The sequence below is a fragment of the Apodemus sylvaticus genome, chromosome 8 (assembly GCF_947179515.1).
Source record: "Apodemus sylvaticus chromosome 8, mApoSyl1.1, whole genome shotgun sequence".
Taxonomy (NCBI): domain Eukaryota; kingdom Metazoa; phylum Chordata; class Mammalia; order Rodentia; family Muridae; genus Apodemus; species Apodemus sylvaticus.
The window spans coordinates 91,829,837-91,843,607 of NC_067479.1; the positions used below are offsets into that span (position 1 = coordinate 91,829,837).

Genomic DNA, 13,771 nt, shown 5'->3' on the forward strand with positions numbered 1-13,771 from the left:
GGAGATACCAACTCTGCTTGGTTATGATTGTCAATTCTATAGCAGAAATTCTCCTACCATGGCCAGGGGCAGTCCTTTCTCTAAAATGGGAAGGGGTGGTTCTCACTAGCTGATAACAAACAGCCAGTTTCAACACAATAGAGAAATAGATGCTGTGGGTTGCAGGCTCACTAGAGTAAGTGCCAACTTGTATGGCTTCTAGCTTGTGGATATTCCCTTTTCTTTTGGTGTGACCCTATTATTCCTAGTATGCTCCCAATGAGGGGAATGCCAGGCCGTATGACCTTTATCTGATCATCTGGAGTTTTTTTTTTTTTCTTTTTTCTAGAAATGCCAGATATCACTTCTTTTTTTATTGAGCCTGGAGATCATAACGTTATGCTATAAATGTCAGTCTTTCCGAGAAAGGTTTAGGATTTCCTCTACTGGAGTAACACTATCATCCACCTTTCAAATTCTCACTCACTGGCTCTCTCCCTTCTCTCTCCATGCACCCTTCTCATTCTTACCTTGCCGGCTCAGGTAGTCAGAATCATTTCCAGCTTCAGTCCCAAGAAATGAATGAAAATAGATGTTGAGTCACACAATGCATTCTTTGCTAGAACTTTCTTTCTAGGGATCACCCAAGGGGATCTTCTGTTGTTACAGAAAGGCTTCCAGAGATAGGATGGGGCGGCCAATCACCAGTGTTAAAAAGATCTCAGCAACTAATCTGACTGACTTCCTTCTCCCTACCTTTGTTTGCTATCCTTGAGTCCTAGTGAAAATGCTAGGTTACTCTTGGAAAGGTATCCCAAGAATCCTCTCTAGCAGAGAGGTAAGGAGGTGGCTACCATGATTCACTGGTATTGACCATCCCTTAGTTGAGAAGTTCCAGTAATTTATACATGTCATTGAGTTAAAAGCCCAATTGTACCAAAAGGAACAACGAAGTGTTAGGAAGCAGCTGTTCTATCTCACTCTGGACCTTCCACTTACCTTCAAGTTTGGTTTTCCCAAGAGTTGACATTGACAGTTTTTTCTTCCTTTTATGATTGCTAGGGTCCCTCAAGCTCATGCCTAATATGGGCTATTTGTGAAACCAAAAAGTGGTCTACATATATCCTAAAAATATCATATATGAGCCAGACATTATCATAGGAATAGTCACTAAGCTTCAGGACATAATATTTAGCTTCAGGACAGTTTTTTAAGTCAGCCAACTTGACATCGTCAACATTATTTAAGAAAAATACCAAACAGTTTTTTAAGAGAAAGATGGGCTTCCATCTGTGTAGCAGGATAGAGGAGGACCAAACATGTTTTCTCAGCTACAACCTAATTATAGTAATATTCAAGAATGGAATGAGTGCTTTCTAGACTTTGGATATCTCAGAGCAAAACAGGATGTTATTTTTGCAAACAACATATGCTTGACAATATAATTATGCTCTTAAATATGACTATCCAAATAGTAACTTCCATTAGCATCACTTAAGAAAAGAATGTATTTGCAACAAAAATGAGGAAAGTGGTTGCCAAATTTCAGATCAGGCTTTTCCTCTCTAGAAAAGATGAGAGCAGTCCTGCTTACAGTGCCTATTGCTTGTGTGTGTGAGCGCTTATACCTTACTTAGTGACCTTGCTTTTCCTTTGCTGATCCTTCAACACCCCTGAAAGTGATACATCTCTCACAGGACACATCTTAAAAACATGTATATAAGCAGGAGAGATATAATTTAAATGTTAGACCCCTCTTAGCCTTTCCTCAAGCTAACCATCTGGAAACCACCTTACTTCCATTTTCTTCCCCAATCCGTTTCAGTCCTTTCTGCCTCTGTACTAAGGCCTCATTGTCATCCTTTGTAAAGCCTGCTCCATCCTCCCGGACAAGAAGGGCATGTCTTTCTTACTATAACCAAGCATTTTAAGAAAGGTACAACTGTTCAGGCTCTAGAAACAAGCAGACCTGGATTCAAATCCCGGTTCCTTTAAAAGCCATATGATCTTGAGTATTCTATTCAAGCCTCACAGGCTCACCACTCAACTTTACCACAACAGTGTTAACTTGGTTAATGGTGGCCTTGATAGAACTATATCAAACAATGTGCTCTATTGGGCCTTGCCTATTTGTATAGTAACCACAATGAAGATTATCAGTAATTGCTTAACCTCTATTTTTATTAAAAGTCAAAAGTCAAGCATTCTTTGTTTTTTATTAATTTAGTTTTCACATTATTTTACTAAGAATAATTTATAAGCCTCATGCATTACTTATCACTCATAGCATGTGATATGGATTCTATGCTTATTAGCAGGTTTTTCTATAAATATAGAAGGCACTAGGCTATTGGTTGACAATATTAGAATGCATGTTGGTGACATCAGCTGTAGTATGCTGTTATTTTTAAGAACACATTATTATTGAGCCTTTCATCAGTGGTACCCTGGAAAGACCACATAAAAATTGTGCAGTCTGGTTCTTCTTTGCTGCCTGTCTTATGTCTTGTGATTTGAAGTTCAGAACTATAGAGAAGTATTGCCTATGAGTGGGCCAGCTTCAAGGATGTCTAGGGGAGAAGGATCACAGCAACTTGGAAACAATGTCAGGTTGGAGTCTGGTCACTAGGATATTATCTCACTAAGTGGTTTTCCAGGTCTAGTGCGTTCTGTAATGGGCTAATTTCTATCACTTCTGTGGGTTTCTAGTCCCCTCCCCACTCCTCCAATTTGTGTATAGGCTCTGCTGGACACTGGGTTAATTGTCTGTAGTGAGAGTAAATTTCCTCAGCCTTTTAAATCCTCAAGGATTAAAAATTATCTGTTGACTGGTGTTATAAACAACTAAACAAAAGCCTGCTTTAATCCCTGCATTAGGGAGGCAGAGGCAGGTGGATCTCTGAGTTCAAGGCCAGTCTGGTCTATAGAGTGAGTTCTAAGACAGCCAGGACTATATGAAGAAACTCTTGTCTACCAAGAAACAAAAATAGATTAGATAGATTAGATAGATAGATAGATAGATAGATAGATAGATAGATAGATAGATAGATAGATACGGAGATACAGAGATAGAGATACAGAGATGCAGAGATGCAGAGATGCAGAGATGCAGAGATACAGATGCAGAGATACAGAGATAGATGATAGACAAGGAAGCCAATACAACTTTTATTTTAGAAGGTTTCAGATTGAAATAAGAAATTGTCATTATTCATCTATTTCTGACCCATAAAAAAGTGAGCTTCCTGGTTAGGCATGGTGGTACATAACTTTTATCCCAGTACTTGGGAAACAGAGGGAGATGGAACTTTGTGAGTTTGAGGCCAGCCTAGTCTACATAGTGGACTCCAGGAAGACAGGGCTTTGTGCTAGATATTCAGAATACAGATAAGAGGGTTGCAGAGAATTTTGCTGTGGCATATTCTAGCATATGGCTCCTACAAGTAGGATGCCATGTGCCTTTCTATGCCCAACCAGTGGGTTGGTAAGTATGATGTCCAGGTATCTGATCTTCCATAAGGTCTTGCTTTTGTTCTTCATAATAGTAGGCCATTTCTTGGCATTTTGTACCACAGAGTCACCTCAGGTCTGTGTGGAGATTCTCTGAGGTCAGCAACATCAGACATTCCATTGAAGCAGGGATAGTATCTATCCCATGTCCATTTACTCCCCAGTACCTGGTATACAGAAGCCTATGGTGAATATATACTGAATAAATTGAAAGAATCAAAGATTCAGACTCTAGTCATCCATCTGGTCAGTGTTGCTCATATATATGATTGGAAAATAGCCATCCCAGCAGAGCATGCTCAGTCAGATTGGCCTTCATACTTTTGTGTCAGAAATGTTCCCACCTATAGTGATTATTCCTCTAAGGATGTAAATTTCACTTCCATAAGCCACAGGGCCACCCGTACTGTAAACCCGAGACTGGTTTCTATACCATTGTGCTTTGGGCTGGTTCCTTCACGATTCTTTCCAGATGTGGAACATTCAGGTAGTTTAGCAGACTCTCATTCTGTGATGCTTTTCTGGTTTTGGATTCCCTTGTCCATTGACACAGAACTCTCTAGTAGTATCCCATAGAGCATGGCCGTAAATCTGGAAATTTCAGGTAACTAGCAAAATGTTCTCTTTGTTCGGGGTTTGCTGGCTGGTTTTTGCAGTTCTCTGTTACTGATGTCTCTTTATCAGTTGCTTAGCATCTCCAAACTTAAGGTCTATGTGGGCAGAAGCTCAGGCCCTGAGGTTTATTCGGGGCTATTGGAAGCTCCCCTCCACTGTATAGATTAGGGTTATAAAAATAATGGCAGAATCTCACCAGGAAACCATTGTGTACTTTATTTTTCTCTCCTGTTGACACACACAATGAATGGTAGTGAACTGGTGTCAGATGGGCTCCTTGTCTTCATGGTAGCCTCTTGGTAGTTGTTCTTCAGTTTGGGTAAGAACCATTATGCATACAGTCTTGTTCCATTTACTCACAGTATTCAAGTGTGATTGTGTGATCTCAGTAATTTGGCCTATAAATAATTTTCAGAAAAGCTCTTTCTCTTGGTATTCATGCATAAGACTTATAACCTGTTTTATGATGGATGTTCATTTAATAACTCGGTGGTAAGTACATAAATGCTGAACCAATATTGTGTCTACTAAGTGACCTAACTCCATAAAAGCATACAAAAACCAGTCAATTGAAGTCTATTCCCTTTGACTGATACCACATCAGGCCTAATCTGATATCAGTACACAGATAATTGATCGATAAACTTTTGAATCTATAGTTCCACTGAGAGAAAAAATATTGGCAGAAACATTTGAATTAGAATTCAAAATGAATCACTTCTGTGGCAATGTCCTTTTCTTTTAAAAATGAAGTCTTTTGGTAATCTTTAATAATAAAAGTTTTAGACGTGAAACTGGCTCTACTTGGGTGGAGCCAGGATGACAATAAATGTCAGTATTTATTGCAATGGCCACGAGATGGCAGACCTAAAATCTAGACCTCTCAAAGTAGCCTAGACACCACATGAACAATCACATCTTTGACGAGGAAGCCTTAAAAGCATCAACTTCCCAAAGAAAAGGATTATCTAGATTATTCTAAATTCCGAAACAATCCATAGCGCACACAGCAAAAGAGCACAGCTTTCAGCTTCTTTTCTAGTAGTTATTACATCTTCCCACCCCTCCTTGCACCTGGAGTTTTGCCTGGCCACCACCTTCACTCACAGCATACAGATGTGACACACTGTTCCCTTCCCTCTCTTTACATTTACCCTTTGTTCCTCTCATGAACCAAAAGCATGTTAAATAAAATGCTTACAAGAAACTAAACTTTATATCATTTTATCTACAAAGATCCTCCCCATAGGACCTTAATTCTGTTTGCCTCTGACACTGTAATAGTGTAATTCTACAGTGCACTCCCTCCCTGCGCCTTCCCTTCTCACAGCCTTAGAATGACAATAGATTTTGTTTTTTCATTGTAAGTTACTTAATAGTGGAATCCATGTAACATAAACAAAGGAGGTTTTATTTAATACAAAAATACATTAAGAAGAGAATTATCAACCATATTAAAAAATGGGGTACAGATCTAAACAAAGAATCTTCACCTGAAGAAATTTGGATGGCCGAGAGGTACCTTAAGTGCTCAACATCATTAGTCATTAGGGAAATGCAAATCAAAACAACCCTAAGATTTCACCTTATACCAGTCAGAATGGCTAAGGTCAAAAACTGAGGAGACAGCAGGTGTTGGTGAGGATGTGGAGAAAGAGGAACACTCCTCCACTGCTGGTGGGGCTGTAAGATGGTACAACCACTTTGGAAATCAGTCTGGCGGTTCCTCAGAAAACTGGACATGACACTTCCAGAGGACCCTGCTATACCTCTCCTGGCCATATACCCAAAGGATTCCCCGGCATGCAATAAAGACACATGCTCCATTATGTTCATAGCAGCCTTATTTGTAATAGCCAGAAGCTGGAAAGAACACAGATGTCCCTCAAAGGAGGAATGGATACAGAAAATGTGGTATATATACACAATGGAATACTACTCAGCAATTAGAAACAATGAATTCACACAATTTTTAGGCAAATGGTTTGATCTGGAAAATATCATCCTAAGTGAGGTAACCCAATCACAAAAGAATACGCATGTAATGCAATCTCTGACAAGTGGATATTAATTAGCCCAGAAGCCCTGAATAACCAAGGCACAAATTGAATAACAAATGACTCCCATGAAGAAGTATGGATTGGGTCCTGATCCTGGAAAGGATTGATCTAGCATTGGAGGGGAATATAAGGACAGAGAAAAAGGAAGGAGGTGATTGGAGAATGGGTAGAGAGAGAAGAAGGTTTATGGGACACATGGGGAGGGGGGATCTGGGAAAGGGGAAATCATTTGGAATGTAAACAAAGAATATGGAAAATAAAAATATTAAAAAACAAGAAAAAAGAAAAAAGAAGAGAATTACCAGGGCTGGAGACCTGCTCAGTGAGTAAGAGTACTCACTGCTCTCCCAGACGACTATGGCTCTGCTCCTCTGCCCACAGCTGGTAGCCTACAACTGCCTGTAACTTGAACTTCAGGGAATCCCACACTCTACTCTACCCTCCAATAGCATGTGTATACACACACACACACACACACACACACACACACACACACGCAGTTTACACATACACAAAGTATATACATACACTGTAAGTATGTATGTATATGAAAGAAAAGTATGTATGAAAGAAAAGTAGATCTGAATTTTAAAAATGGAGATATCTAGTTAGAAACAGGTTAGATACAGGACTGCATTTTGTTGCTTCCTGTACAAATGAATAAATGAATAATTCTAAATGTATAGCACAAGGAAATTAAAGTCCATCATCTTCAGATAATTTTATACATACACAAATGTATACATACACATACCTACTTACCAATAAAGAGAACGAATGAGCAAGCACCCTATAGGATAAGCCTTGACGTCAAGTGACTTATTTTCTGATAATTGCTGGATACCAATCAAAAAGTCAGTCAGTTGGACAAGTCACTTGGCAGTAATGATCATAATAGATAATGTATTTCTTTTAGGTAGACATTAAGCAAAGCTTTGCCCAAAGGGAAGTCCATATATATAAGGTTTCCCATTATCAGTCGTCAGTAACCTCCCAGGTCCTCCGTGTCATGCTTCACCTAGAAAGGTCTTAGTGGAGGAAAATCCAACAGAGCACCCTTCTCCTCACAGAAGACAAATGTCAGAAATACCAGCTTATGGTAAAGATTCTTTCAATGGGAGAATTTTGTTGTTGCTTTGGAGTTGTTTGACGTTGGTTAGACTGTGGAATTGACCTTGAGTTTTAAAGGGTCACCTTTCAGAACTTCCATTTCCCAGTTCCTCAGGCTGAATAAAATCACTTCAGCCCACTTCTGTGTGGCCTTTTGGCTGGGGTGATATTGAACAGTTATTAACCAAGTCAGGCCTGGCTTTCTGGGATGCAACTCTTCTGTGGTCCACAGAGCACTTTCCACACTCAGAATCTGTTTTCTCCTTTAAGTTTGTTTGTGAAACAGATGTCAGCTCATGAAAGTCAAGTGTTCTGCTTACCAGAAACCAATTTTCGAGGTTTCTTTGAAACACTGTCTTGAAAGGAAGAGACTCATTACATGTTTAGATGTATTTAATACAAAGAGCGGCCTGGCATATGATAATGCAAAACTTTCAAGTCTTTACACTTGGTGGTGTCTGAGTTCTGTGACAGACATTGGTAGCATTTATCATGTGGCAATGTCAGAAACTAAACAGAAGCCTTAGCATGCATTATCACATTCAGTTTTTATTTTTATGTCATATATTCCACATTAATTTTTATACTCTTCTTGGTTCAGTTATAACTAAGTCTAAGTTTCAGAGACATTCAATGATTGCCCAGTTATAAAAGCAGTAAGCATTGCTTACAAGTAGATCCAGGAATGGTTGATTGCCAAGCTCAAGTACTAACAATCTGTAGCTTTTCTAAATGACCCCAATGATATTTCATCCCAAGGGTAAGCTTCTTTTGAAGAATATAAGGTACTCAAAAGAAACCCTACCCAGCTCTTCCCTACCTTCCCCTGCCCTTCCCTGCGCCCCTGCCCTCCCTTGCCCCTTGCTCTTCTCTGCCCTCCCCTGCTGCACTTTCTTGCCTTTAGATTTAGCATATAGTAATCTGTCATACTGCAGTGCTAAGACTTAGACAAGTAGACAACAGTCCCTCCCATACTTCTTCATTGCTTCTTTATCAACTCGTCAAAGGGATAGGAATTGCCTGGATGATTTGGGGTGGGGCTAGCCCTTCCTACTATACTGCTTCCTCTGGCCTTGAACCTCGTTCAAGTAGGGAAATCTTTAAACTTCATATTCACAGCATTCCTTTGACATGTAATGCTAAGAGTGCTGGCATTTGCCATCTTAGTGCCACAGGTGTCCCTGTGTGAGAGCTAGCTTCTAGCACACTTGCACTTGAAGCAACCAACAAGGTAGACCAACTGCTTCCTTGGGTCACGTGGTAAACTAGAATTCAGGTGGAAGCCATTGCACAGAGTAAAGTGCTTCCACAAGACCCTGTGGCCTCTGTTATAGGAAAGTCCCATCAGATGCTATGAAGTTTCAAAGGACGAGTCCTTGGTAATTGGAATATGCTATTTTTTGAGGTCAGGTTTAGGTGAATGAGTGAGCAAAGTGCGTTATAGAATCTGGCCTGCCAGAGCCGGGCCTTTATGAATCTTCTCTATTCTTTGTTCTTGTGGAAATTCAACTATGTCTCACCTTGTAGATCATACTTGGAGTGAGCTACACCACTTTTTTATAAAAGCTCCTATGCTTTTACATATCGCTGTGTCAGTAGTCAGGGCAAGTATTAATGAACATGAAAGACCATTTCCATCCCCAGTTGCTGTCTGGAAAGCTATCTTTAAAACAGAGGCAAGTAAGCATCCTTGTCCAGGACTGCTCACAGCACTCACAGAGGGGGAGGGAGAAGCTGTTTTGAACAAGATCTTTCGTCACCGTCTGTCTTAAGTCACCTCCTACTGAACTTACGGTTGAAGATTCAGGGTCATAAGGGAAAGAAAACAACAATTAGCTGGGAAAAGTTGATTGAGCGGATTTTTTTTCCCCACAGTCTGATTGGAGCATGACTGCCCGGGGCTGAACACCATACATGATGTAGGTCCACCCTCATATGTCATTATCCAAACGTTTCTTAATGGCATGCATTTTTTCAAACATCTGCTTTTGTAATTGAATGTGTTCCTAAAGATGGGTCAGCTAGCTAAAACAAGAGCCCACGAGAAAAAAAAAAATGTGATCTGCTTCCAGTCCGATTTATAACAGTCTTTAATTGGCTTACTTCACTTGTAACTCTTAAAAATTAATTTCAGATCCCCTCTCCAAGCTCAAATCATCATTAGTGGACTGAGAGCGGCAGGGAGTGGAACAGAAATGTTTACAATGTGCCCTTTTAAAACTGACGGTGATAAGAGTCCTAGCCGTGCGTTTACCGTCAGCTGATCCGGAAGCTCTGGTGAGGGTTTGTGGGTGACACACAAAAGGAGACATTTACCCTGGCAGGAGGCAGCCTCCAGCCCTCTTCTGTGCTGGGCTCTAGAGGGTGGTTTTTCAGGGTGGCTAAAACCATTTTTTTCCAGTGTTTTATTAGCTGTGTCTTGACTTACCTCCTACAAAGTGAATGACAGTTTAGGGTTATTAAGTGTGTTCCTGTGCACATTTTTATCCATTGTTAACCCCTCCTAAATGCACGAGGGGCACAGAACTCCTCCTAGCTCCCCTCCATTGTTGCCCATATTTGTTAAAGAAGTTATTCTCTTTGACGTTTGTTTAGGCTGCACTTTGATAAAATGCTGTCTATGCTCCAGTTTCATAGCTTGGCACACAGCAGACCCCATAGATTTATTTCTCTTTGCATTATCTTATCTTCTTTGCTAGCATATTTGGGCTTCCTTTTCATATTTTAAGCTGTATTTTGGTGCACAGACAGATTACCCCAGTAACTATACACTAAAGTATAGCAGTGTTCTACAGATAATAATGCAAGCTTCCAGTATATACTTAACCCTACTAAATGACTAAGGATGTATTGTCTGTGAGTAAGGAAAAAGGTTGGATTGAGGGCTGTGAGGGATTTAAAGATCTAGCAGCATTTCTGGTGGATGGGACGGAAGCAGTTTCTAAAGCAGAGTAAATCAGGTCTTGGGTTCAGGAGGCAAAGTATTTATTAGAAAAATAAGGAACTTCCTTTATGTTTATTGTCAAGTGTCTTGTTACTTGGTAGCCTTCTAAATTGGACTTCTTAAAATGGTTGTTCAGAACGGCAAATGTTTTTAACTTTTCAAGTGACTGAGCCAAACTTCTCCTCACAGTGAGAAAAGCAGAGATTGTTAACTGAAGCCCTCCAGTCTGTTCCCTCAAGGCAGAGCTTCATGGGTCTCATTGAAGTACTTGAGTGTGGGTGCTCCACGGCAGGGGATTGGCAAGTTGGGCTCCCAGGAACTGTAAAGGCATAGATGTAGGATATGGAGCTGGCAAAATGTAGCTCATCTTTCCTAAATTGTGTTCAGTACACTATAAAAAAGGATGCATGTAAAGCAAAGCTAATGAAAACCCATAACCACACAGATGTTAGCTCATCCTGATGTAAAATACTGTAGATAGTAGAGCAAGTGTTTGAATTGCCCCTCTCTGGTCGTTTTGTAAAGCTGGTTGAGTAAACTGCAGTGCTAAGACTCTGCCAACTGGAGCCTGCGCCTCTCATATTTAGCTATACAAATGCAGTCAGAGACTGTCTTAACCATTCCAGATACCCTGATGGGTTATCTTTATATATTTTTTTATCTTCTGCTAGCTGCTCCTGTAATATTATGATCACAATTATTTACTATAAATTTCAATATATTTTAAGTGGAATCATATTATTTTCTAGCCATATTATTTAAGTAAGGGTTTCAAAATACATATGATCTTCATTAAATAAATTTTACTGAGAGTTTTATAACTGTATAGTACAAACATATATAAGACATATTGGTCAACAAAAATAAACGAAAATAAAGAACCAAATGGATTAATTTTATGAATATTAATGCTGATGAGTGGCCTTGAAGGTATTTTTATAAAAGTTGTTTTATGAGATATACTTGGTGATAACATCTATAAATAATTAGAAACTAATTTGTATTTTTCTTTAACACTAAAGTGAGGATTAAAAATTAATTTATTGGGACTAAGTTTGTAGTTCAGTGCTTACAGGTGTGTAGAGTGCTTACCAGGCACACATAACACTTTGATTCAATTACTAACAATAAATAATAATAATGATAATAATAATTAATAATAATAATAAATTAATGATATAGTATTATAAAAGGAGATGTATTAAAGCCTTGAATATCCTGCATTATAGATTCATAGGGAAGGGAAGTTTTGAATGCTCAGTCTTTGGGTTATGGTAACATTTAAGCCTTGTTATTAAAGCTGGGTAACATCAAACTTTGGAAAAGGAAAATCAGCCAAGAGGGCAAAAGTAGACTCGGAGAGCCTTGTTAGGAGATTCTTGACATTTTTCAAGTGGGAGTCAACCTAGATTGTCCCAGACTTGCACATGTGAAAACTGTGTGCCCCTATCTAAACAGCAAGGCTGAGAATGATAGACAGAACATAAATAACTTTGTTGAAAATGTCTAAATCTACAAAGCTTTGGAAGCTGGTACCCGCTGTTTCTTGGTGAGGTCACAGATTTACTTACAGTACGTAACATTTATTCTGATGGTGTCTTGTGAAAGGAAGGAACCACATAGCAGGGAATAAACAGAAAACTGGTAAAGGTAAGTCCATGTTTCTCACCTTCTTGGGATCCTGTTGGGTACTCCCTTCCATCTCCAGAACTCTGGAGGGTTTGAGGCTGCCTCTAGTGGCATGTAGCAGGCCATCCCATGTCAGTCATGCATTCAAGAGAGACGAGAAGAGACTTCTGTGCCAGAGATAAATTATGTTATTGGTGATAACACAGAGATCAGCGTTAGCATGTTTGCATACGTTCCCCTTGCAACTGTTCCCACGGAGACCAGATGGCCACATTCACAAAGTTGTATTACAGGAGAGCACCTCCAATCGTAGGATAATTGAATGCTTTGTAATAAGTACTGGCATGCTGGCCCATTGCTCTCATTACATTATGGCATAGCAAGCACACTTACCCTTTGACCCAGAGATGGACTACCTATGTCCTTCAAGGCTCATTGATTTACAATTATCCTGGAAAGATTTATCAGAAGATAATACTGCTGCTTCTAAAATGTACAGAAGCACAAGATTCCTGATGAACAGTTTCCCAGCAAACTTAAATGTTTTCACATGTCTCTAAGACTTTTATCAGCATGTTGAATGGCTTCATATAACTGTATGAGGTGTCTGTAAGGAGAGAGCACAATTTACCACAAGCTTTCCTAAATTTGACCATTTAATTAACACCCATGGGGAAAAAAATGTATTTTTGACGTCTGCTTAGGAGGAGACAGTAAAATGCTTGGTGACCTGTGTGGTATGTCTAGGGACATCAGAGAAAATGACTAATGTTGGAAGAGAATGAGAGATTTAAGTAGCATGTTTCTGCTTTCCTCCATCTATGAGGAAATGTGGTTTGTTCAAAAACTTAAAATAAGAATATTCACAGTTCACAGTCACCATTTTTTTTTAAAAATGTATTTGTAAAGAGTCAGTGAGTGACAAGACTCAGATATATCCTTCAGCACAGTGTCTCCCCCTTGTCTGGAGTCCACACAACCTCTCCAGCCCAGTATCTTGGAGGAGCATGCAGTAGCAGCGTGATGAGCAAGTCTGCCCCAAGGATACTACTTAGTGAAGCTTCCAGTGTGAGCTCTACCAATTTTTATCTGGAAAAGGAAAACACTTCTAGATCTGTTCTACTCTTACAGAGATCAGCCTGAGCCTCTGGCAGAAGCTCACACTGCCAGGCATTAGTAGAGGCCATAAAGATCTTACATATCCATGTCATGAAAATCAGTTGGGAGAATACTGGCCACCTTGTCCAAACATCTAGAAGAAGCCAATTCTGATGATAGGGATAAGAAAATACAGCCCAAGTGCATGACCAAGTTTTAGTCTTGAAACTTATGCACATGCCAAATTCCCGATATTGAGGCTCCCCCGAAGCTATGAGGTCTTGTGAATGATCTAAAATAAGCATGACTGGCCCAGGTGGTAGGGGCAGAGAAGGAATCCATAAACACACCCAAGCAAGCCATTTGCTTGTCAAAAATTGTCCCAGATTATCCCAGGCTGCAATTTGTAACAAGTACACTCCTGAAAATAGACTCTGAAGATGAGAGAAAACAACCTGAGACTACCAAATGATCAGAGGTCATAAAAAAAAACCCAGAGGGAAATGTTTAATGTCATATTATTTATTATTACTCTGTGTGTGTGTGTGTGTGTGTGTGTGTGTGTGCACGTGCACATGTCTGTAATGCACATCCTTGAATGCATGATGTCGTGGGGCAGCATGTGGCCCAGTATCATATGAAAGGTAGCGGACAACTTTGTAGAGCTGGGTTCCAGAAAACTGAACTCAGGTTTTCTGGCTTGTGGTCCAAGTACCTGCTGATCTCAAGATTTCTTCTTTTGAAGAAGAAGGTGAACTTATGTTTTCTACGTTTATAAAAATTAGCTTATTAAAAAATGAATACATCTATTATAGAACTAATGTTT

General features: G+C 39.6%; 1 protein-coding gene across 1 annotated transcript in view; it reads left to right on the top strand.

Moving 5' to 3' along the window:
* The window catches only part of Erc2 (ELKS/RAB6-interacting/CAST family member 2), an 841,184-nt gene that overhangs the window by 622,021 nt on the left and 205,392 nt on the right, over positions 1 to 13,771 (top strand).